Genomic DNA, 26,446 nt, shown 5'->3' with positions numbered 1-26,446 from the left:
GGAAACTTCTAACGTGCAATTTCAAAAGGCAGGGATAGCAAAAGCAGTTTTTTAAAATCAAATCATGAAAACAACTTGCAGAGTTTTACGTCTTTCCCGTCTTATGCATATTTTTGTAAAGGGTAAACCATGGTGTTAGCTACAAGATCATACCAGCATGGACCACATTTGGACATATGGCCAAGTGGGGAGAATGATGGCAATTTTCATTGAAGCATCTCATGAAAATTCTTTGGCACACCTCCCACAAAAAGGTGCAATCAAATTCCTCCCCCTGGAGATGGACTGGCTTTAGTAGCTTACTTCTTATAAGTACACGGGGCAAGGTGATTATGTGACTTTCAGAGCTGGGTTATAACAGGTGGTAGTTTCTTTTTGTCCCCCTCTCTTTCCCTGCTCCTAGGACCCAGTGACCTTGCTGAAGGAGGAAGCCGCGGCCACCCTGGGAGGCCAAGCACTGTCATTTTAACGTCTTCAATGGTAGCCTGCCAGCCCCAGCCACCACTCAGTGCATGAGTTAAATTCCCTGAAGCCTCCAGTCTCAGCCACTGTGAAAGCTGTAACCACAAAAGAGACTCTGAGCAGGTTATCTGCCCGAGCGCAGTCAGCCCTCAGAGGAAAAGAGATAACAACAACAACAATAATAAAGGACTGCTATATTTTTACACCACAAGTGCTAAGTCTTGGGACATTAGCTACAAGTCATCACTGATGCACCCTTGGAAATCAGCTTCCTGGAGGTGGTGTCTGGCCGATTCCAGGAATTGATTGGTTGCCTTTTGTGGTACTTTGGTGACATCAGATGTTGCCAGGTGAGCTTTTCTGTTCTCCAGTTCTCTTTAACCCAAACATGCTCCCCAGGATTTTCTTTCAGTGGGTCCTTGGATACCTCCTGTCCACCCTGAGCACGCAGTGTGCACTCCTGTGTGACCCCCATCTGGTCCACGGGGACGTGCACAACTTGTCCCATGCTTTGGCAGGCCCTCCTGGCTGCCCCGCGAACATAGTTAGCCAGCCCTTCTCTCGGGCCAGAGGATGATTTTGATCAAAATAGGATGAAAATGGAGAGGGAAAAATACTGGTTCAGGGAAAGCACACTGTTTCTCTATTAATGGCGCGTTATTTAAGTGTTGTCTGTATATTCCAGTTAAGTCGTTTACATCCATTGTCCAACACCAATGATGATAAACAATCTCGATTCCTTGTTTAATTGAAGAACTCAACATTTTTCTTTTATCCTTGGTAAACCTACGATGGAGTTCTAACTTCTTTGGACATGGCTATTCACAGGTAAAAAAATTTTATTAACTAAAAATGAAATTTAGTTAGTTTTTTGTTTTTGAAAGGGGAACCCATACATTTGGGTAAGAACTTCCCGACAAAACACAAAGATTAGAATTGTGTGTATAGTGAATTTCAGCATGAAAATACCCTCCACGCCTCCCCCATGCCCAAACTCTTCACTAGCGTTTGTAGAAGTAGATGGCTGCATCTTTCCTCTTTTCTCCAGAAGTTTCCTGTAGTTTTCCTGTCCGTACCATGACACAGAATCCGCGTTCATCTCACCTGTCATTTCCTGGGAGCTTGGCTGTGACACCCTGTACAGAGCTTTACAGGACCAGCTTTAGCTAGCACAGTGACCTACTTAAGCTCCATCAAAGGCTGTTTGCAACACCAAAACATCGGGACGACTGCCCAGCTGCTCTGTGGATGCAAGGCCCTTTAGGTTTGTTGTGTTGCCTTTGGTGACGTTAGTACATTTCATCTTATCTTGAAATCCTTGATCGACCTCATATCACTGATCAATCAACTAAATGAATGAAATAGAATTTGTAAAAGACAAACTCTGGCCACATGTAACTGGCAACGTGAGATGTTGTCCTTCTGGGTCTTTCTAATTCTGACTTTGTCAGGCATAACCGGTAGGACACATTTTCATCTTCAGAATATAAATCTTAGTAACATACAAACTCTGAGGTGACAAAAAGCCTCACAAAGTACCCTGATGTTGTTTAGCAAGTTGACATAAACACAGGTGAGGTGTCAGCTGGAACTCCCTGGTGTCAGGGAAGCATTCTTAGACTCTAAGAACATGTCTGATATGTGGTTCTTGGAATTTCCACCCACGATGGAAGCATGAAACAGTAATTAATCAAGTGAAAATCTCTAGAACATCTGCTGTGTGCAAAGTACAGACGTCTTTTCTAAGTGTGGTTATATTTATTTATTATTATTATTATTTTTTTTTTTGAGACAGTCTCACTATGTCACCCTTGGTAGAGTGCCGTGGCATCACAGCTCATAGCAACCTCAAACTCTTGGGCTTAAGTGAATCCCTTGCCTCAGCCTCCCAAGTAGCTGGGACCACAGGCGCCCACCACTACGTCCAGCTATTTTTTGCTATAGTTGTTATTGTTGTTTAGCTGGCCTGGGCCAGGCTTGAACCCGCCAGCCTCGGTTGCATGTAGCTGGCTCTGTAACCACTGTGCTACAGGTGCCGAGTCTATTTTTATTTTTTAAGAAATAGAATTATAAATATGATTCTTTGTGCAAATATATAAATTGTTTATCTGAAATCACATGCATATCTATGTTTTTATACAAAACAAGGACATTTTGGAGTTTTTATATTAGGGAGTTTTTAACCCACACTCGTAGTCATTTTTGTTTCAAACCGTGCTGATCGTTTACATCAAAGCAAATGATAAAAGTCATAAAATGCACATGAAATTCTGTATAGATTTTCTAGAAAACGAGTCGTAAAAAGATGTCTAAAATTGCAAAGATGTTTTAATTTGCAGCTAGGGAGAGTGAAGTGAGAATCTCTCCACTTCCCTTGCTAACCAAGGAGACAGTGGAATGTTAATAAAACTGTTACTCATTTTTCAGTAGATGCCTCTTGAAATTGGTCAGAGAACAAGTATTGGCTTGTAGTGTTTCTTGTAGTCTTTCTGGCTTCCTGCCTTTAAAATGTTGTATTTAAAAACAATATTTTCAGCAAGTGCCTCCTGTGTGTCTTTTTTTTTGGCCAGGACCAGGTTTGAACCCGCCACCTCCAGTATGTGGGGCTGGCGCCCTACTCCTTGAGCCACAGATGCTGCCCCACCTCCATGTGTCTTTAAAAGTCTGGCATAGACTCATTTATTATTACAATTCTAATTTCGCATGAATCAAGCAAACATTGGGAAGAACTCTCCAGCTGTGGAGAGGGCAGCATTCCTAACTGGGCTTCCAAGGCTTACATCATGTCTAGGGAATATTTCAGGAAGACGGAATTATTGTTCTACTAGTCAAAGGTAGTGATTAAAAAAAAAAAATTGTATACATTCATTTCCCATTGGTTCTAGCTAGAGTTATCAAATAATGGATGAGAATGCTGCATGTTTGTGTTTTTTTTTTTTTTTATATGTGCAGGTGCACCAGCGACATCTGGCTTTGCTGACACATAAAATCAAAGATGATGAAATCTTAAGAAAGCCCGTTGTCATGCAAAAAAGTTTAACAAATAAGGGATTTTGTTTAAAGTTATTTTCAGTAAAAGAGGAGTATTTTTCACCTCCTTGGGAGGGCATGATCATGCTAAAGACCGAGAGAGAAAAACTGTGGTTCAGAATGGGGAGGCGTTTCATAGACTTTACAATTCCAGATGGAAATATTTATCACCAATCATGCCATCTCCTAGTCAATGCCAAATGATTAGCAGATGCAATACATCTTCCCTTTTAGAAGAATAATCATGGCAAATATGAATGTAAACAAAACATAAATTACATTAAAATTTCCAAATTGTCACCAAGTTAAAAAAAAAATGCCAGTTTTCATCAGGATTAAGGAAAGACGGTGGAAAAAGCCCACTAACCTCACAACAGCCCCGTGGAATGATGTCTCGAGTTTCAAGAGCAGACCCCACCAGCAGTTGTGGGTATAACTGTCTGCTTTTCTGTACCACCTGGGAAAGAAAATCAGAAATCTGCCTGCCCAGTGATGTTGCCGCTGTAATCACGGCACGGGTGACAGCAGTCGCAACAGTGAGAACGTCCTCACTACCCTCTGTGGGGCTTGTGAGGTTCCCCTCCTGGGATGACAGGGCTTTGGTTTTCCCAGCATTTCATGCTTATGTATTAATGTCCCAGGAGTATTGTAAACAGAAGTGTTTGAGTCTTGGTGAGCTAACGAGGGGGAAGGAGACAGTCTGGTGTCTCAGTGCAATGCCTCCTTCTTGTCTCTCTGCCTGGGTCTCATGGTGCTTTAGTTGTGGGAACAAAAAAAAGAGGACATTCCAGTCCCCTCGACAGGCAGATGTGCTGAGCAGCAGCACCTTCAGCTTTATTTCATTCACGGTGGCCTGGGAGGCGGGAGAGTGAACATGCATGCTGCTGTCTCTGGGACCTTTCTATTCTCTGCTAACTACAGGATGCTGCTTGCAAATATGTACACCATGGAATAGTATGCAGCCTTAAAGAAGGATGGAGACTTTACCTCTTTCATGTTTACATGGATGGAGCTGGAACATACTCTTCTTAGTAAAGTATCTCAAGAATGGAAGAAAAAGTATCCAATGTTCTCAGCCCTACTATGAAACTAATTTATGGCTTTCATATGAAAGCTATAACCCAGTTACAACCTAAGAATATGGGGAAGAGGGAGAGGGAGAGGAGGGAGGGGGTGGGAGAGGGGAGAATGGGTGGAGGGAGGGTGATTGATGGGATTACACCTGCGGTGCATCTTACAAGGGTACATGTGAAACTTAGTAAATATACAATATAGATTTCTTAACACAATAACTAAGAAAATGCCAGGAAGGCTATGTTAACCAGTGTAATGAAAATGTGTCAAACGGTCTATAAAACCAGTGTATGGTGTCCCATGATTGCATTAATGTACACAGCTATGATTCAATAATTAAAAAAAAAGAAAATTGGGAAATATATGAGTAACTGTCATAAATTCAACAACTTAGACAAAATGACTAACTCTTCAAAACTCTTCAAAAACCATATACTACCAAAACTCAGTCATGATGAAACAGACAATTGAAATAATCGGATAACTATTAAAGAAATTAAATTTTAATTAAAAATTTCCAGAAAAAGAAAACAAACAAACAAACAAAAAAACACTGACTTTGAAGCACCATTTTTTTTTGTCAATCCATCCAGCCAAGAATATTATATATTTCTCCATTTATTGAGGACATGGTTTTGTCCCTGGATATAAACGTGGACCTGCTGGAGACATATATTCAGAGAGACAGAGAGAAAGAGGCGGGATATGAAGAAGAAAAGATAAAAAATGTGTGCGTATGATATATGTAATTAAAATCTATTTTTAGTAATCATTCTGTACTTTTGGTTGCTATTATAAATAAAACATATAATCTTTTCAATTTTCAAAAATATCCTACTGTATATTGCTAATACAGCAAGAAAATTTTGACACATATGGCCTGTATCATTTATTTTAATGAATTTCTCTCAATAATTCCTAATTCTTAATTACTTTTCATTGTTTCTTCTTTCTCTGGATATATGCTATTAGTATCCCCATACTAAATATTTCTGGAACTTTAAAAATATATATATATATAACTTTTAAGAATGTACCTTTCTGCTTTGGCAAGAATTTTCAAAGCAATGTTTCTTTTTGGGGTTTTGGCTGGGGCTGGGCTTGAACCCACTACCCCTGGTATATGGGGCCGGTGCCCTGTTTCTTGAGCCACAGGCACCGCCCACAAAGCAATGTTGACTAGGAGTGGTAAGGTGTTCATCCTGGTTTTTTCTTGATATGAATAGAGATGTATCCTTGCTTTTTTCTCTACTGTGTTACTTGCTATCAAGTATTTCATCATCTTCTTCAAGTCATACCCCACGTAGATTTTTCTTAGAAATAGCTGCAGAATTTAACAAATCCTTTCTATCATCACCTTTTATGAATATAAACAGACGTTTTTCTCCTGTAATTTGTTAAAAGAATAAATGATCTTAAACCGTTTTCTCATGCTTTTTGCCAGTATTAAGTATATTGTTCACTCTCTTGAATACCTTTAAATTCTATAGACTAATAATTTATTTAGAATGTTTACACAGAGCTTTCAAAATAACCAGGTAGAATTATTCTATAATTTTGTCAATCATTTTGTAATCACTTTAGCAAGTTGTGGAGTCATGGTCATGTTAACATCATGAAATTGGGCAATTTTCCAGCTTTTTCTTTAGCTTAGAAAAGTTTATGTTACCTTGAAATGATTTGTACTTTAAAGCTCAAATAGAACTCAGCTGTAGAACCAACTGGGGCTAATGTATATTATTTTTTAAGCTGGCATCTCTTTAATTACCCTTTCAACACCTTCCTTGATTATTTGTAGATTCAGTGTTCTGCCTCTTTGAGAAGCAAGTTTAAATATTTTTGCAGGATATCAACCATTTTCTTCAAAATTTTCATGTTGCTGCCATAAAAGGACACAGAATATGCTGCTATCAGTCTTTTAATACTCTTAAGTCTCTGGTCGTATCACCATTTTTAATCATAATTGCATTCATTTTTCGTGTCTCTTATTATTGTGTAATTTATAATATGCTAGTAGTTAGTTTTATAGTTAATTTCAAAGAAATAATGCAAATAATGTTCTAATATATTTTTGATTGCTACTATTTATACTATTTTAGTAATTTCCTCTTTTACCTTTGTTCTCTTTTATTTTGCAGTTTACATTTTTTCTCTCTTTTTTTTTTTTTTGTCAGAGTTGCAAGCTGTCACCCTGGGTAGATTGCCATGTCATCACAGCTCACAGCAATCTCAAAATCTTGGGCTTAATCTCTTGCCTCAGTCTCCCAAGTAGCTGGGACTACAGGCACCCACCACAACGCCCGGCTATTTTTTGGTTGTAGTTGTCATTGTTGTTTGGCGGGCCTGGGCTGGATTTGAACACTCCAGCTCCGGTGTATGTGGCTAGCACCTTAGCCGCTGAGCTATAGGCACCAAGCCATACATTTTTTTCTAGTCTCTTATCCTGAATACAGATTTCTTTTTTTTTTTGTTGTTGTTCAGCAGTCCCGGGCCGGGCTTGAATCCACCACCTCTGGTGCACAGGGCCGGTTCTCTAACCATTCAGCTACAGGCTCCCACGTATCTTTCTTTTATATTCAGTTTTTTCTTTCTAATAGTGAAAGCACAAGTGTATGTGGATAGGCTTGTTGTCGTTTGGGGATACAGAAGTTACCTTTTCATTACTTGCTAGATAAATTACTTATGACTTTTCCTTTTATCTAGATGTTGTTTAATACAATGTTTTCCTTCTATTTACAAAAGAATCAACCAATTTACAAATCATTAGTTTTTTGAAGTCATTCTGTACTGTTGTTATCTAGCTTCCTTTGTTTATGAAAGTGTTTTATAAGATCTGAGCATTTTTGTTTTGTTTTTATGAATTGTGCTGCAATAAACATTCAAGTGCATTTTTTTTTTTTTGACAAAACAACTTCTTTTCCTCTGTGTGTATCTCCAGTCGCGGAATTCTGGGTCAAATGGTAGGTCTATATTTGTTTCTCTGAGGAGTCTCCATACTGTTTTCAATAGAGGGTGTTCTAATCCGCAGTCCCACCACCAGTGTCTAAGTGCTCCTTTCTCTCTGCACACACACCAGCATCTGTTGTTTTTTTGGCTTTTTAATAGTAGCCACTCTTACAGGGGTAAGGTGCTATGTCACCGTGGTTTTAATTTGCATGTTGCTGATGATTAGTGATATTGAACAGTTTTTCAAATTTGTTGAGGAAAGATTCTATGACAAAGACTTCAGCAGCCATTGCAACAACAACAAAAAGAAACACACGGGACTTAGCTAAGCTGCACAGCTAAGGCCACAATAAGTAAAGCAAAAAGACAGCCTTCAGAACGGTAGAAGATATTTTCAGGGCATGAATCTGACAAAGGGTTGATAACTAGAATCTATAGAGAACTCAAATTAATCAGCAAAGAAAGAGCAAACAATCCCATCTACCACTGGGCAAGAGATAGAACAGAACTTTCTCTGATGAAGACAGAGGAATGGCTAACAAACATTTGAAAAAATGCTCACTGTCTCTGATTGTCAGAGAAATACAAATCAAAACCACCCTGAGATATCACCCGACCCTGGTGAGAGTAGTCTGCATCCAAGTCTCAAATTTGTTTGGGCCAAGTCACAATCATCTGTGTATAAACAGATGTATGCACATGTATTTACAGACGCAAAGGCAGATATACGCATACAGTTATAGATACAGACAGAACTATGGTGCCCGTGTGTCCTTGGGGCTCGCAGTTTTCAGGAGCACTGGTCTGGTGTGTGTCCCAGCCTTCCAAGTCCCAGGACCTGTGCCTTTCTGCCTCAGCCTCTTTCCTGGCCCCCAGAGCCTGCTCTGGCAAGGACACAGCATGCTGGGAAGGCCAGGAAGTGCAGGCCTCCTGCCCTGGCTGACGGCTGATGGCTAACCTCGCCAGCCCCTCTCCTGCTGGGAGTAAGAACTCGGTGGTGTGTGCTGGGCTGTGCCTCCCAGAGATCCCCGCTGGAATGAAGGGCCACCTGCCCCCCACGGAGCTAACTTGCTGGGTAACACGCCCGCTGTTAGCTCCTGCCTGTACCTTCCCTGACTTTTCTTCCATGGATGTTTCCTAGGATCACGTCTGCCTCCACATCAAAATCTTGATCTCAACATTTGCTCTTGAGATACACAAACACCGCCCCCCCCACCTCTGTCTGTCTCTCTCTCTCTCATATTGCAAAATAAAGCACAGTTTTCTTTCTTGCTATCCTAAGTTCTAGAGCAGCGATTTTCAGCCAGTAGACCATGACAGGATTGAAGGCATGCCACGCAAATTTTTAAATATCCTTAATTATCTTCTAAAGAAGCTCAAAACACAGTAAGTATATTCTTTTTTTTTTTTACTTTTTTGATCAACATAATTTAAGTGCGCTGTGGAAGTTTAACTATAGGTTCAAGTGTGCCATGAATTTAAAAAGGTTAAAAACCACCACTCTCTATGCAGGCAATTCTATTACTTAATTTGGCCAGAATAGAAAGATCTAGACAGGCGTCCTCAAACTTTTTAAACAGGGGGTCAGTTCACTGTCCCTCAGACCATTGGAGGGCCAGACTATAGTAAAAAAAAAAAAAAAAAACAACTATGAACAAATTCCTATGCACACTGCACATATTTTGAAGTAAAAAACAAAATGTGAACAAATAGAATCACACCGCCTCATATGGCTCGCGGGCTGTAGTTTGAGGACCCCTGATTCTCAGAACAGTCTTTGCTGCCCCAATTTATCATTTATTTCCGTACGTGAATGTTACATGTATTACGGAACTGACCATACGTATTCTGATTCAGATTGCAACCCGTTATCTTGACTACAGTTGCAGGCATGCAATCCAGCATGCTGTGAGCAAAAAGGCATCGTCCTGTCTGTTAAGTGTGCAGCCCAACCGGGTCACCTAAGCCCCTGTTTTTGTCTGATAAACCTTCTCAAAGCACTAGACCACAGGAGGTAGGGATCCTCCATCCGGTGGGTCTTATTTAGAACCAGCCAGAACCCGACATTATCCCAGGTCATTATCTTCTTCAACAACAGTAACCACAATCCAGACCGAGACAATTATTTTCCAAAAAACTTTTTCAAATTTTTAAAAAAATGTTCTGGTTTGGAAAATAAATTAACCAAACCAAAGCAAGTAAATATAACATGAGCTGATGAATTACGCCCTGTACTTGGTTCAGACTGGATGCCGGGAGGTGGGAAAGCATCAACGTCTCACATCGTTGTAGCACTGAAAAGGATGGCAAGTGGGTGATCCTACAGGGTAATCCTTCCTAACGTTCGTAAGTAAGGGCTCCGGGCCCCTGCTGTAATACACCCGAGGCAGTTTAAGACAGGATGGGCGGGTCATCCCTCTCCCCTCTCACCCAGATCGCAAGCCCTGTAACGCATGAATTGCTATCAGAGATTAAATGCTTAGAAAGGAAATAGAGATAAATTAAGATGAAACCCACCTTGGGCTGTCTGCTTTTTCTCAAATGGTATTTAGAAAGAAAAACAAGAGCATTTCTATTTTAAATTACGGAAGCCTCTTTCTGGCTTATCTAGTCATCTGGCGTATATATGAGGTTTTTCGGGAGTTCTTAATCAAGAATGATTTCAGAGATTACGAATCCACACGCGTGTTAAAGTGTGTACTGAGACAAATTGACCTCCCTGATGCCATGAAAAAACAGTTATAATAATAAGCCTTACTCTCTGGGATCACGTGGACATGATGTTTAAATATTTAAAGTATGTAAGGCATCCTGTTGCCCAGCTCCCGTCCCATCCGTGGTACAGACAATCTTAGCAAAGTCAGCTCTCTCGGTGTGTAGGTCTCTGGGGCATCTGGATGCTGTTACAGTTTTTGTTATCAACAGGACTGTGCACACACACCCCGGAAGCCTGTCTATGAAAGCCATTATTATAATTACTTTTATCTTCCCTGTAACAAACGATTCCCTCTTCAGTGTCCAAGAACATTTTGATTTTTCCTACTTGTAATTTTGTTTAAATCAAACTTCTTTTCTCTTTCTCCCCTTTTGTCTCCCTTTCTCCCTCTCCCCTCCCTCCCTCCCCTCTCCCCTGTCCCTCTCTGTCTCTCTCTTCTTTTGCTCTGGGAAGAACACAACAATTTTGCTATACAGTTGGGAAGAGTAAAATGGCAGACAAAGTATCTCAGAACTTCTAGAAGCTTACGGACATCCCAGCTGTAGCCGTGAGGCTGAATCCCTCCCTGCTCTCACCTCTTCCCGCCTTCCTGCTCTAGGAACCCGGCGCCTCTGAGCAATGATGGCCTTGCCGTGCACAGGTCTGCAGCGGGGGCTGTGCTTGCTTCCTGCCACATTGCCCCTGGCCGTGGTGGGGGGACTTGGATGGCCCATTGGAACTGAGCAGTATGACGGAGGTTCCAGCTCAGGGCCAAAGTCCCAAGAAGTCTCTTGGCTCACACCCATCCCTGCAATCCTGTGACCTGCCATCCAGACCGCATGTCCCACATAACTGTCACCACAGCCAGACAGGGGCTGCACGCACGCGGACCCTGAGGGGACACCACCCTTAGCTTGAAGCACAGTGGTGGTGGAAATGGAAGGGAGAGGAAGGAGGACGGAGGAGTGTGAACATTAGCAACGTGCTGAGGCCAGGACAGCAGCAGCGTTGAGGTCGATCAGACTTGTCTTTCAGCCTTCTCTGTCTCTGGGGTCCTGGCTGTCCTGGGGCCCTGTCCTTGAGTGAGTTCAGTGGGACACCTCTTCAGCAAGGTGGCGTTCTGAGGGAGACATCCCAGGCGTCGGGGACGTCATGTGCACCCTCACTGTGGGAGGGGAATGGAGTAGATGTTCTGGCTTGTCCAGAAAAGGCTGCGTTACATTCTCTGTCAAGCCCCGGTGCCTCTCCCTCTATTGATGCTAATACTAGAAAACAGAGACCTTGCGGCTTCAGAGCACCGCTCCAGCTGCTCTCGAGGTCTAGGGCACTGCATGTGCTGTTACCTTCATGGCTGGTGACGGTCTCATGAAGCTTGAATGTCTGCTTGATGCCAGACATCACGTCGTGTGCTGGGACACAAAACATGCCGAGTCTCTTCCCCCAGGAGTCCCAGGGGGAAGCAGAGACAGGTGCAAAGGAGTTTCAATGCCATGAATTAAATGTCAGCGTATTTGGGGGGTCGTGGAGCTACAAGGGAGGGCACAGAACCTGCCTCCTGGAATTCACGTGCCTGTTAAGTAATTGACTGGAAATGTCTCTTTGTGGATTAAAGAAAAAGGGAGAGTGCCCCAGTCCACCATTGATGTATTTGCTCCCCATAGCACATTATGCCTGCTTTCTCAGACTGAACAGCCAGGCAACGTAAATACACAGAAGGTCAAAGACACTCCTCCTTAGATAGGCCCATCTTTCAAGTTCAGAGCTAATAAGGACCAGAGCATAGAGAGAGGTTAGCGAGCCGGAAAGATCAGAAGGCTGGAGAAAAACCCTGCCTGGCTTGAGTCCCATCCTCACAGCTCCGTTTCAGACTTGCGTTTTCACTGTCATGACTTCCTCACATGTCAGGGATGAATATTAAACACCTCCCCCCCCAACACACTCAGGTGAGATGCAGATTCATTGCATATTAAACACACCCCGCTCCCTGACACATTCAGGTGAGACGCAGATTTGTTTTCAACATCTTCCTTTCAGGACAACCCATGCCGCTAGCATCTGCTTTCCAAACAGAGCAGAAATAAAATTCAGGATGAATCCAATTGACCTTGAGAAGTCTCCCTCTTAGAAAGTTGAAAGACAACATTAGTATTAATAGCATTTAAACTATCAAGTTAAATACTAAAATTTTCTACTTAAATCTAATGTTTTAGACGAGGAGAGCAGACGTCAGTCTTTCAGAAGTATAAAGCTGAAAGATGATGAGGTCCTTGTGTTTGTAACAAGGGGAACTAAACAGTCAGAATATGCTAAAGTAGAATGTTCCAAAGTTCTACAGCCTCTGATCGCATCATCCTTAGCGTGTGGTGTCTAGGCTCATCTGACAGACAACCCCACAGGAATATATCCCGTTGTAAAGATGTCCATCACCAGAAGAATTTCCCCATGGAATAGTGTTATTCAACTAAAGCAACTTCTTCATTATGAAGTTTGAATTGTATGATGCTGTTGAAAAATAAAACCAGACTCTTTCATATTATGCTCTGTAAATAGACATGGCACTCTTTTTTCCTCACTTGTATTTGACGTTTTTGGAGCTGAAGGTTAGAATATGGGTCAAGTCTGCCAGACTTGTGACATCTCCATAGTAGCAGCCAACAAAACAAACAGTGCTCACTTCACTTCCACAGCGTCCAGGGCTCTGAAGAGGTCAGAGTGAAGCTTGAAAGCCTCTGCAAGGGATTTGCTCAGTGACACTCGAAAGTCCCATAGAAATCTTAGAAGGCAACTTCGTATGTTGCCAACTTGGGCATCAGCTGGAATTACACTCTCGGAAAAAGATGTCACTTGCCACTTTCATCTATGGTGAATGGTAATTGTCCTGTTCTAGATACCCGGTCCCAAGCCTGCTTCCTTCACTCGTTGTGAAATGATTCCCGTCTGAAGAGCAGAGCGCTGCCAGGTGTTAGGACAGCCCTGCTGCAATGCGGTGCAGAGATCCTCCTTTGCCGGCTCCTTTTCTTTCTGCTTCTCCTCGCCGTTTGTTGTAAAGATGTCCATCACCAGTGGCCCTGTGCACAGGCCCCTACGACAAAGACCTGGACAACAGCTGATGGGTTGCTGAGTCCTGCCAAGAGGCAGGGGATGAGCTCGGGAAAGGACCAGTCTGGGGTGGTCATGACTGGGGTGGATTCAGTGTGCGATGGGAACATGGGCCAAGGAGCAGCCAAGGACATTATCGGTCTGCCTCGTCCAGGAGGAAAATGAAAGGGGAAGGAGAAGGCAGTCCTGAGGGTTCCCCTAACAAGTCTCCAGGAGCTGGTTTTGACGGCCAGGCCAGCCTATTAATCACTCATCAATATTTCCAAGTCAAGGTGGAAGGAAGAGCATGTGCAGGCTTGGTGTGTAATTCAAGAACAAACCATGTAGAGAACTCAGTGTTTAGAAAGGTGCACACACACACACACACACACTCTCTCTCTCTCTCTTATGCTCTAATGAACAGCTGGCTACACTCCACTGGAAGGGGCACAGGCTCTGAGGATAAACGCCAGTTCCACATGGCAGAGAGGAAGGTGCATTAAACATCTCTTTGGTGTGACTTTCAGGAAACGAGAATTTAGATAACCCATAAATATCTCATAGAAATGTCTTATTGCAATCTGCTTTACTGTTTAATTCCTGCTGTTTGAGTTCGGTGTGCACCCCCGCCCTGGGTAGTTTGAGTTCGGTGTGCGCCCCCCGCCCTGGGTAGTTTGAGTTCGGTGTGCGCCCCCCGCCCTGGGTAGTTTGAGTTCGGTGTGCGCCCCCCGCCCTGGGTAGTTTGAGTTCGGTGTGCGCCCCCCGCCCTGGGTAGTTTGAGTTCGGTGTGCGCCCCCCGCCCTGGGTAGTTTGAGTTCGGTGTGCGCCCCCCGCCCTGGGTAGTTTGAGTTCAGTGTGTGCCCCAACCCTGGGTAGTTTGAGTTGCTTATCTTCTGGTGCGCTCTCTCCCCTCTCCACCCCAGACACACACAGACGCATATGTCGTGTGTGTGCACACGTACGCACATACATTTCTCACCCATCCATTGCCACTATACAGTGGGAAAAATCACCTTGGTGTTTCTTGTTTACTCTTTTGGCTGCTACTTACTGCAATGTCATAAATAAATTCTGTGCTACCTCAGTGGATAAAGTAGAATCAAACATGTCTCCTAAATCACTCTTTTGGAGCCAGTAGATTTTGCAAGGGAATAGCTGAACCTCAGGCTCTTTGCGGAGTCTTCTGGTGAAAAATGGGCTTCAGCAACCACCTCCTTAGGCGTAAAGCAGGATTATAAGACTGTTTTGTGATTCCTTAGTAGGCCGAAACACCAAAAGTGGCCTAAAGTCGTAAAACTTCCTTCTTTCTGTTGTTCCTCTGCTTTTATCACATGAATGAACTTCCCTGTGCAAAGGTGATTTACTGTGACAAGTGTCAGAAATGCACACAGCTGCGGGGACAGATAGTCACTGTAGGGCTCGCCTCCGTGCTGAAGGAGGGCCACCGACAGCAAAGCTTACTTCTTTTGGGATAGAATTCATTTTTCTGCTGGTTTATGAAAGAGAATGAACACACTTAGCCACACTCTTTAGGAGATTTTCAGATAAAGGGACATATATGCATTTTTTTTTTTTTTTTTTTTTGTAGAGACAGAGTCTCGCTTTATGGCCCTCGGTAGAGTGCCGTGGCCTCACACGGCTCACAGCAACCTCCAACTCCTGTGCTTAAGCGATTCTCCTGCCTCAGCCTCCTGAGTAGCTGGGACTACAGGCGCCCGCCACAACGCCCGGCTATTTTTTTGTTGCAGGTTGGCTGGGGCTGGGGCTGGGTTTGAACCCGCCACCCTTGGTATATGGGGCCGGTGCCCTGCTCACTGAGCCACAGGCGCCGCCCCATATGTGCATTTTTTTTTAACTACCAACAGTAGCTTTAATTAAACATCAAGTAGTGATCAACTGTCAAAAATATTTATTTCCCAGTATAAACATGTCAACTTTAGAAAGACAGTATTCTTGGGGCTATGACTATAGATTTCTCCCGAGTGAATGTTTTGTGGAACCTAAATGGCTTAATGTGTTGAAATAAACTGTGTTGACAGATGAAGACCAAAGCAGTTCTTTTCTCCTTGACCACATCCACCTCTCTTTTACAGGTTGCCCAAACTTATCCCTTTTTAGAAGTTGTCATTTCAGATTACACAACTGCTATGGATATTACTTATTATACTCTGTGAACAACTTTAAAAGGCTTTCTAACATCTGTCACACCTTTATTTAATCAAACAATAAGCCCCCGGCTGGGCACAGTGGCTGAGGCCTATAATCTCACCACTTTGGGAGGCTGAGGTGGGAGGACTGCTTGCAGCAGGAGTTCCAGGCCAGCCTGGACAACACAGTAAGACCTCATCTCTACAAAAAATAAAAAATTAACCATGTGTGGTGGTATGTACCTGTAATCCTAGCTCCTACAGAAGCTGAGGCAGGAGAATTTAAACAAGTTTAAGCCCAGGAGTTTGAGGTTGCAGTGAGCTATGATAACACCACTGCACTGAAGCCTCTGTGACAGAGTGAGAATTTGTCCCCCCCAAAAAAAAAAAGCCCCTGAAAGATCTTTTTTATTAGGTTATTTATAATGTTATGGTTTACTATTTCTTTTCTAAAAATTGCCTTTATTCACAATATAGGATTGGGAATGAAAAATAAACTTGAATATATTGTAGGATAGCAAAACTTTGTGACAAACTCTTGGTGTTGTATAATTGTTTCATGCTTTTAGCTAGGTAAGCATTTTTTAAGAATTAAAGACTTAACAGGATAATTAGCCTTAAAGACTAAGCAGGATAATTTTGCCAAAGCTAAATGGCAAGATGGAATTTATTTAGTATCATCTCATTATATTTATTCTCAATTCATCCAATTAAGAGACTTCCCAAGCCTTCTAGCCACAGTAAGATTGTATAATAAACCATGACCTCAAAAACATGTTATAGGAAAAGCAAAAATCCTGACATTTTAGTAGACTACAAAATTTGTCCTAAGCCAGCAATGTGGGTAAATTCCATCTTTTAGAGATTGGCATATTAGAAGAATAATTTCATTTCACATACCATGTCCTGTACGTGCTGCCCTGGTCAGACCACATCTCAGTGTGATATAAACACTATTGTCTTCATTCCCAACACAGGATGTCCAGTGTCCAGTGGACATCGCTCTCTCCTGCAATATCCCAACAGTCGAAAGTGGTGGGTGCACCTTTCTCAAAGAGTGTGCACATGGGTGCTGTTGGGACTGTGAAAAAAAGTACAGAGAATCCTCAGAGAACTAAAAGTGGACCTTCCATGTGATCCCACAATCCCATTACTAGGTATCTACCCAGAAGGAAAAGAATAATTGTACTACAAGGACACTTGCACTAGAATGTTTATTGCAGCTCAATGTGGTATACATATATCGTGGAGGACTATTCAGCCACTAGAAAAGATGGAGACTTTACATCTTTTGTCTTTACCTGGATGGAGCTGAAACACATTCTTTTTTTTTTTTTTTTTTATTGTTAAATCATAGCTGTATACATTAGTGCAATCGAGGGGTACATGTGCGGGTTTCATATACAATCTGAAATATTCTCATCAAACTGTTCAACGTAGCCTTCATGGCATTTTTTTAGTTACTGTAGGTTGACATTTGTATTCTGCCTTTAGTAAGTTTTGCCTGTACCCATTCTAAGATGCACCATAGGTGTGGCCCCACCCATTACCCTCCCTCCACCCTAACCTCCCGCCTCCCTTCCCCTTCCTTGGCTCTTTCCCCATAGTCTTGTGCTATAGTTGGGTTATAGCCTTCATGTGAAAGCTATAAGTTAGCTTCATAGCAGAGCTGAGTAGAAACACATTCTTCTTAGTGAAGTATCTCAAGAATTGAAAAAGAAGCATCCAGTGTACTCAATACTAATATGAAACCAATATGTAAACAACTACATGCCCACACAAAAGGTAAAACACAAATACTGTCTAGCCACAGGGAGGAGAAAAGAGGTAGTGAGGGAGAAGGGTGATTGATTGGCAGGTTCTAACCTAATGTGGGCAACGGGAGGGTTTTCAGCATGTCCCCTGGATGAAGGGCTCAACTACAACTTTAACTTTACCTTAGAAATGAAAACAATGTAACCTAAACATTTGGACCCTCCTATAATCCGAAATTTAAGAAAAAAAAGAGTGTGCACATGGTCTCTTAGTTCCCCCTCAGTTATGGTAGTCCAGATTGCTCTCCTAATTACTCAGCATTGGCACCTTTGGTGACAGAGACTCAACAGCGTCAAGAGGAGAGAAAATCATTATTGAAACCATCTTTGAAAAAGGAATTAAAAACTGACAGAATTTATCCAAGAATGACAAGTTCCACTGAAGTGTGAGTGCTCTTCAGACATTTAAAGGGTGGAGTCTGGAAGAAGAAGCAGATTCACTATTTACTACAGGTCTTGAAATCAGAACAACGAACAAAGCAGGGCATTTCAGGAACAATGCTACCTCCTAATAAACTAGAAATGACAATTAGCAAATAAGCGCTCTTAAAGTGTAATGGGTAGTTTCAGCCACTGCAAGTACCAGTCAGTGGCCAAAGCATTCAGGTTCAGGAAGCGTTTGGTATCAGTGAACTAGCTGGCCACCAAATCAACACCCAGAGGCAAGATTACAATGTTAAAACTCGTGGATTTCCATGAAAATAATTATTTTGCCACCATGCACACCCGATTACATCTTCTTTTTTGTGTGTGTGTGTGGTTTTTGGCCGGGGCTGGGTTTGAACCCGCCACCTCCGGCATATGGGACCGACCGGTGCCCTACTCCTTGAGCCACAGGCGCCACCCCCGATTACATCTTCTTAAATTAGAATAGTTTAGCGTAGCATCATTACTGAGTGTGATTTCCAGACGTGATTTGTATGTTCAAAAGTGAACTCTGGATACTCTTATGCTTAAAGTTCCTTGGCTAAAAACAAAAATGGCCTTAGACTCAATGTACTCTATGAAGTTATCTGCATCAATTTTGGATACCCCCAACAATTAGAAGTACTGACCAGAGACAGACGTATTTATGCCGTATTTCAGTATGCATGTATCTATTCAGCATCAATGCATTCTCTTAATTCATTCATGCATTTAATACATTCATTAATGTCATTCTGGTTTCATGTTAATCTTCCACTTGACATTTAAGAATCTATCATAATATGATGTCCAAAAGTACTTATGAAATGCTGGGAACAAGCTAAATACACAGGTGCCATTTTTAAAGGTTAACTTCAAAAAAGTTAATTTGTGTTGTTCCTGAATCCATACCGAGGGTGAATAAAACAATAAAAGAGAAACGATAAACCTTCCTCACGGATAGCCAACTAAGAAATGTAGAAGGAATGATGGAGTTAAAAAAAAACAATCTTCATTTTTAAAACAGCATTTTGGTTAGAATGCCAAGTAGACGCCAAAACTAGTTTAATGTACTTAGATATTTTGTGTGCTTAAAAATATATAAGATAAAAATTTATAAAAGTAAAAACAAATAGAAATGAAAATTAGAATAAAGGAAAATGAAAATAAATGTGGACCAGGATGCCTCTCTGGGTAACCCTCAGTTATTTTTGAGTCCATTCTGACTAAGTTTCCGGCAGAATCGAATTTAGAGTGCATCTTGCTTTCCGGAAGGTTTGTGCCTTCCTACCAGGCCACCTGTCACACAAAACGCAGGTTCTGGAAGAGCAGAAATGAAGGACAATAACTTATGGTAAACATTCAACAAGAATGTAACATACTTTGTAGCCTGATGTTCAAGGAAACTTACCTTAACCAGAACCATACCCAATAATATTTAGATTCCTTAAGCTGTTTGGGATTATACCCCTGGGCCTGCGTAATGTCTAGGATGCCTGAACTTCTTAACAGTAATTGCTAAATTTCTGCAAAGCCCAATGCCAAATGTAAAAGCTGGAAACTATCATGCTTTTATCAACTCAGACTCCAATAATACACATTTTACAATGTGCTTATTTATACATGGTAATAAAATGTGGTGCAAGCTTCACTCTGTGGTTCTTCCAATTTTTTCATAAAACGTTCACGGAAGTGGCATTATCAAATAAATTAAATATAAAAACATAATTAGTTCAATCTTGACTTCTGGCAACAGAATCCAAGTTGAATTGTATGTACATGAGTTGTTCAAATTGTTCATTCACCAAGTTCGATGTCATTATCGATTTTTCAGAAATAGTGTTGGCATGACTTGGGTTTTGAGGCATTTGGGGCAGAAATCCTGAGTGCTGTTCATCTTTGTCTATATGAGAAAATGCATCCTTTAGTCTCCCCATCTGAAGGAACCTCAGAGGCCAGGAATTGCCTAAATGGCAGAAAATAGGTTTGACTCACACACATAGCCATTGAGTTTCTTATTCGTATTTTCAAATGGGCTTTCATAACATTGTAAGTTGTTTTATCTACTCAATGAAAAGAATAGATATCAAAATACTCAGGGGACAATGAGCATAAGATCGGCTACTGAGTCTCAAGTGGTTTCTCCTTCTTCTGTCCCAGAAAGCAGCACAGGTTCTGGTCTACACTAAGCCATAGTCACGCACTCCAGCACTCAGAGGGGCAGGCATAGGGAGCCTTTAGCCAAGAGGACTCAAACTGAAGCATATGGCCATACTCTTCCTCGGCTTTTGAAATCCTACAGTTATGGAGCCTCTTTAGGACTGCAAAGCACATCGTGGAAGAGCTCAGGGTGATGGCAGCTCTCCTGTCACAGCTGGGGGACCACATCTTGGCAGGTCGCTGCATCTCAGTTTGGGGGGCTGAGGTAGAGCAGATGGTATCCCCTCAGCTGGCAAGTGGCTGCTGGCCTCTCGAATCTGAAGGTTAAAACTAAAGCCTTGTTCCTAGAAAATGGGCACACGTCACCCAGGAAAGCGTGTGGTCTCACTGTAATGGCGCAAACGGCTGCTCCCCTGGGGAGCTGATCACTGTCGGCCCTGCTCCCTCACTGACTGCCCACATGTCAACTTTGTGTAAAATGCAACACAAACCAGCTTCAAGACGAAGTCAGTCAGTTCCTCCTGGCGTAAGCTTCCAGATCATCACCCCAAACTCCTGCTCTGTTCTGTGAACAAAGCCAATTTTTTTTTTTTTTTTTGGAGACAGAGTCTCATTCTGTCATCCTGGGTTGAGTGCCATGGCATCATCATAGCTCACATCAACCTCAAAACCTTGGGCTCCAGTGATGCTCCTGCCTTACCCTCCCTCACAGCTGGGACTACAGGGACCCACCACAATAGCCAGTTAGTTTTTTTCTATTTTTAGTAAGGTGCAGTCTTGTTTTTGCTCAGGCTGGTCTCAAACTCCTGAGCTCAAGCAATCTACCCACCTTGGCCTCCCCGAGGTCTAGGATTGTAGATGTGAGCCACTGTGCCCAGCATAAAGCCAAATTTTTAAATCAATTCATCATGAAATATTTTTTTTTTTTTAGATGTGAACCTTAATTGCCCATGAAGGCCTTACCTCATTCATGCTGTCTCCTCTCAAAATAAATTCACTATCCTCAAAATCTAAGCCATTTAAAATGAACATGAACATGAGAGGTACCTTTGACGTAGATGCTGAACCCCCACTTGAATTTCTTTGCTGTAAGATCCATTACCGACGCTACGAGCCTACTTTGCATTATGTTCATGAAAACTTCAGATCGTATCCATGACATTGCATGCGTTTCACCTATCTCTAAATTGCTGTGCATTTCTCTACCTGAAATATGAATGATCTGAAGATGGAGAAATGAAGAGCTACAGATTTAAGTCCATGTCATTGTACAGATTTTGGTAAGACAGCCGAGCTGAGAAAGCTTAATTCCTAAAGTGGTAACCCAATAGGTGGATGTGTGTCATTGCTGACACACACCTATCTCACAGTGAACTATGATAGATGACAACGTAAGTTTCCTGAGGTGGAAAAGAACTGAATTTAACAATTCCAAGTGGAGATATTATGTTCCTGAGCCTGCAAGTTTTATCTGTTGTCTCCTTTTCCTTGTGCGCGCTAGTTGGAAACAACCCCAGAGACAGCTGAGCGTGAAGGCGGCTAAGCGATTTCCCAAACTTCCCCACTTGCAAGGGTGAGCATTTAAAACTCAGGTCCTTGCACCCTCCGGGCCTGCACGCGCTGCTGAGATGGAGCACTTGGTATTGTCTTACATCAGTAACTGCACTCCTAAGGTTTGCGTGCTGGTGCTTGGCGTCTTGAGCCATAAATCTTGTGCACATTAAAAATGCTGACATGGAGATTTTCTAAGAGGCCAGCCTTCTTCTGGGCTGCTCCCTCCATCAGACGTCCAGATGTGGTAGCTCACAGAGGTTTTCCGGAGCGTTACGAGTCACACAATACTACTTTCTTGCCATGACCATTCAGTATGACAGAATCACTCCTGTCTGCTCTAGCCTTCTGTTAAACATTCTACAAACCCTTCATCACAAACCCACGTATATGCATGGTTCACCTTTCCATTCTAGCAAAATGTCTCTGTTGTGTTATTATAATATCACAATTATAATAATATACGATGAAGTCAAAAGTCTGTCAAAAATAGCGCACAGGACAGAGAGGACTGCTGTGCCTGGCTAATATCACACATGGAGTCCTTCTGTTATTAGAAGGTGTTAAAGATATATTATAAATGCTAGAATAGCAACTATATTTTATTTATTTATTTATTTTTTATTTATTTTTTTTTTAAAGGAAGTCTTTTTTTTTTTTTTTTGTAGAGACAGAGTCTCACTGTACCGCCCTCGGGTAGAGTGCCGTGGCGTCACACGGCTCACAGCAACCTCCAACTCCTGGGCTTAAGCGATTCTCTTGCCTCAGCCTCCGGAGTAGCTGGGACTACAGGCGCCCGCCACAACGCCCGGCTATTTTTTGGTTGCAGTTTGGCCGGGGCTGAGGTTTGAACCCGCCACCCTCGGCATATGGGGCCGGCGCCCTACTCACTGAGCCACAGGCGCCACCCAACAACTATATTTTTTTAATTAAAAGGAAGCATATCTCATAATTCTATGGTGGAGAAAATGGGATTCTACAAAATTAACTTTTTTTTGAGATAAGGTCTTGCTCTGTCACCTAGGCTGGAGTGCAGTGGCATCAACATAGCTCACAGCAACCTCTAACTCAAGGACCCAAGTGATCCTCCTGCCTCAGCCTCCTGAGTAGCTGCGACTCCAGGTGTGCACCACCACACCTGGCTCATTTTTCTGTTTTTTATAGAAGTGGTGTCTTGCTGTTTCCCTGGCTGGTCTCTAATCCTTAGGCCTCAAAAGATCCTCCCACCTTGGCCTCCCCAAATGCTGGGATTATAGATGTGGCCACTGCATCCAGCCAACAAAATTTTTATTTTATACATATACATAAGAACTTTTACCTTTATTTCTACTGTCTACTAATTCTAACACAAATTTGGATGGTTAGTTTTATATTGTGTGAACTTGACTGGGCTTAAGGATGCCCAGAGGGCTCAGCATCTGAGTCAGCAGACTGAGGAAAGATCTGCTTTCACCACGTAGGCAGGGAGTGTCCAGTCTGTGCCAGCCCCAAATGGCACAGAACTGAGGCTGACTGAAGGTGAATTGCCTCTCATATCTCAAGGTCATGTGCCAGTCTTCTCTTGCTGATTCTGAGGCCTTCAGATGCCAGGATTTACACCAGCATTGCCCGGCCCATCTCTGGCCTTGGCCTCTGACTAGGAGGTGTGTCACTCACACCCACATCCCCAGGTGTTCAGACTCATGTGAAATCAGACCACCAGCTTCCCTAGTTTTCCAGCTCCTAGATGTAAGATCATGGGACTTCTTAGCCACCATACTCCCTTTAAAAGACAAATCCTTTTAAAATTTTTCCTATTATTAATATATATTTACAATAAGCAGCCCAAGTCAGACAAATGAGCAAAATCTTCCTAAGATTTCTATGGAGATTAGAAGTGCATAATGACATCTTTGAAGACTAAAATTTGCTAATGGGCTTCTTAGAAATTCCATAGGTAGCATTATGGATTACGTCCTAAGTAGCCGTATCGTGTGGTCAGCATTAATTTATTTCCTCTCATGTCTCCCAAATACACTGTCACTCCTCACCCCACCCATTACCTCATCACCCCCAGATGGAGGGGTGGGTACTGATTTGCATACATCCATGGCAACCACCAATGATGTGAATGCTGCGCTTCCCTAGCAACCGACTGAGATTTCTCCCACCAAAGGAAGCCAAGGGCACCATGCCCCTTACCAAGAGTTGGTTCAGAGCTCTAGACATCAACACCAACACCAACACCAGTGCATCTGCTAGACATTCTGGGACATTGAATTGAAGTGGTGTGGTAGCCAGTGGGTAGAGAAGAATGCCAGACTGAAGGGTTAAATGTCAGGAAAAAAAGCGAGAGATTGCAGAAAACAAGATCTGGGGGCCTAATAATCACTAAGACTTTTTATCTGACCTGAGCCAATGATTTAATATTTCAAAGCAAAGAAAGTGGATTTTCTGTACCCTCAGGCATTCAGTCTGCAACATTAACATTCAGAACACTTTTAATAACATTTTTGGAATTTATTTCCCTCAGGAACTAAATCATCCCAAGACAAAGTTAATGAATCAAAAGTCAATAGTGAAATATTGTTCTTAAACTGTGTCTAAATCTTTGGGCCTGGTGAGATGGGAATTCAAAGGAAAGGAAAAAAGCACGCTTCCTGCTGTTAATTAATTCAAAAACAAACTAGTGGAAGATATACAAATTACTAATTATTATGCATGAAAAGCACAGTAACCATCTAGGGATATATATAAGCTTAGTTTGCTCCTGTCTACTCCAATTTATAACAAAATTAATGAGATCGCAATGCTCAAAGTGTGAGTTTGGAAATTTTCTTGGAGGAAATGTGTGTCCAGTTAAGAAGGGGGTTTAGGGTGGTAAGAGTCAATGGTAAGTGAGGAAAACAGAGAATGTGTGGTAAGGGTATAGAGGTCAGCGTGCACAGGGCGTATTTCAAAGAGAGGGGAGGTGATCAGCTTGGGTAAACATATTTGAATGACTTTACTGCTTTAATCTCAGATTTTAAAAAAACGAGTGGATCTTTCCCCCCATTCCTTCATCTGTTTTCACCTCTGCATTGTGGTGTCATAAGGCTCTCCTCATTTACCTGATGGATTTCAAATAAACATAGTCATAAAATGAAATATTTTCACAAGTGAGAAAATCTCCTTGAAAAATCATCCATGGCTAATTGTAAATTTTGTCAATAAGAAATAGTTCATAGAAATCTACCCTCAAAGAGACATAGAGGTCAAGACTCTGTGGTCTCCACGCTTTTAAAGCCCATTGTCTGCCTATCCTGATTATAGCAGGAGGCAGAATACAGTAGCAGCAGTAACATAGCAAATTTAGAGAAATAGTGAGCACTTCCTGCTGTGGGGACTGTGACAAGCAGTCACGTGGTGGGTGAATTCTGAAAGTCGGATAGAGTTGCTGCAGCGAGGTTGGTCAGACAGGCAGGGACATGCACCCATCTTCCTTTCCTCAGCTTGTTTGCTATTGAGTCTTTTTTAGAGTATTGGGTGGGTCAAAAGTTACAAGGACCATGGCAAAATTAGCAAAATTACCTCCAGGTGAAAGGCCTACATTACTTGCAGATAAGCCACCTCACCAGGCCCAAGCAGGTGTAGGCAAGTGGGGCAGGAGGAGAGAGAGGCCCATGTCACTATGGTCTGGGCCATGGGCAGGACAAGAGGCCCGTGTCCCTGTGGTCTGGGCCATGGGCAGGACAAGAGGCCCACGTCCCTGTGGTCTGGGCCATGGGGCAGGAGGAGAGAGAGGCCCGTGTCCCTGTGGTCTGGGCCATGGGGCAGGAGAAGAGAGAGGCCCATGTCACTATGGTCTGGGCCATGGGCAGGACAAGAGGCCCGTGTCCCTGTGGTCTGGGCCATGGGCAGGACAAGAGGCCCGTGTCCCTGTGGTCTGGGCCATGGGGCAGGAGAAGAGAGAGGCCCATGTCACTATGGTCTGGGCCATGGGCAGGACAAGAGGCCCGTGTCCCTGTGGTCTGGGCCATGGGCAGGACAAGAGGCCCGTGTCCCTGTGGTCTGGGCCATGGGGCAGGAGGAGAGAGAGGCCCACGTCACTATGGTCTGGGCCATGGGCAGGACAAGAGGCCCGTGTCCCTGTGGTCTGGGCCATGGGGCAGGAGGAGAGAGAGGCCCGTGTCCCTGTGGTCTGGGCCATGGGCAGGACAAGAGGCCCGTGTCCCTGTGGGCCGGGTCATGGTCAGGAGAAGAGAGAGGCCTGTGTCCCTGTGGTCTGGGCCATGGGGCAGGAGGAGAGAGAGGCCCGTGTCACTATGGTCTGGGCCATGGGCAGGACAAGAGGCCCGTGTCCCTGTGGTCTGGGCCATGGGGCAGGACAAAAGGCCCGTGTCCCTGTGGTCTGGGCCATGGGGCAGGAGGAGAGAGAGGCCCGTGTCCCTGTGGTCTGGGCCATGGGCAGGACAAGAGGCCCGTGTCCCTGTGGTCTGGGCCATGGGGCAGGAGGAGAGAGAGGCCCGTGTCCCTGTGGGCCGGGTCATGGTCAGGAGAAGAGAGAGGCCTGTGTCCCTGTGGTCTGGGCCATGGGGCAGGAGGAGAGAGAGGCCCGTGTCCCTGTGGTCTGGGCCATGGGCAGGACAAGAGGCCCATGTCCCTGTGGTCTGGGCCATGGGGCAGGAGGAGAGAGAGGCCCATGTCCCTGTGGTCTGGGCCATGGGCAGGACAAGAGGCCCGTGTCCCTGTGGTCTGGGCCATGGGGCAGGAGGAGAGAGAGGCCCGTGTCCCTGTGGTCTGGGCCATGGGCAGGACAAGAGGCCCGTGTCCCTGTGGTCTGGGCCATGGGGCAGGAGGAGAGAGAGGCCCGTGTCCCTGTGGTCTGGGCCATGGGGCAGGAAGAGAGAGGGGCCTGTGTCCCTGTGGTCTGGGTCATGGTCAGGAGGAGAGAGAGGCCCGTTTCCCTGTGGTCTGGGCCATGGGGCAGGAGGAGATAGAGGCCTGTGTCCCTGTGGTCTGCCCCATGGGCAGGAGAAGAGAGAGGCCCATGTCCCTGTGGTCTGGCCCATGAGCAGGAGAAGAGAGAGGCCCGTGTCCCTGTGGTCTGCCCCATAAGCAGGAGA

At 43.6% G+C, this 26,446-nt stretch overlaps 1 long non-coding RNA gene across 1 annotated transcript in view; it reads right to left on the bottom strand.

The window, feature by feature from the left end:
* The window catches only part of LOC128577307 (uncharacterized), a 96,575-nt gene extending 80,073 nt beyond the window's left edge, over positions 1 to 16,502 (bottom strand). The window contains exon 1 of the long non-coding RNA XR_008377555.1: positions 16,333 to 16,502. This is a non-coding gene — a long non-coding RNA (uncharacterized LOC128577307). The remainder of the gene's footprint in view (positions 1 to 16,332) is intronic.
* Between the last annotated feature and the right edge of the window lie 9,944 nt (positions 16,503 to 26,446).

The sequence above is a fragment of the Nycticebus coucang genome, chromosome X (assembly GCF_027406575.1).
Source record: "Nycticebus coucang isolate mNycCou1 chromosome X, mNycCou1.pri, whole genome shotgun sequence".
NCBI lineage: Eukaryota > Metazoa > Chordata > Mammalia > Primates > Lorisidae > Nycticebus > Nycticebus coucang.
The sequence above is the reverse complement of the archived record's forward strand: the minus strand, read 5'-3'. Positions and strand labels throughout refer to the sequence as shown.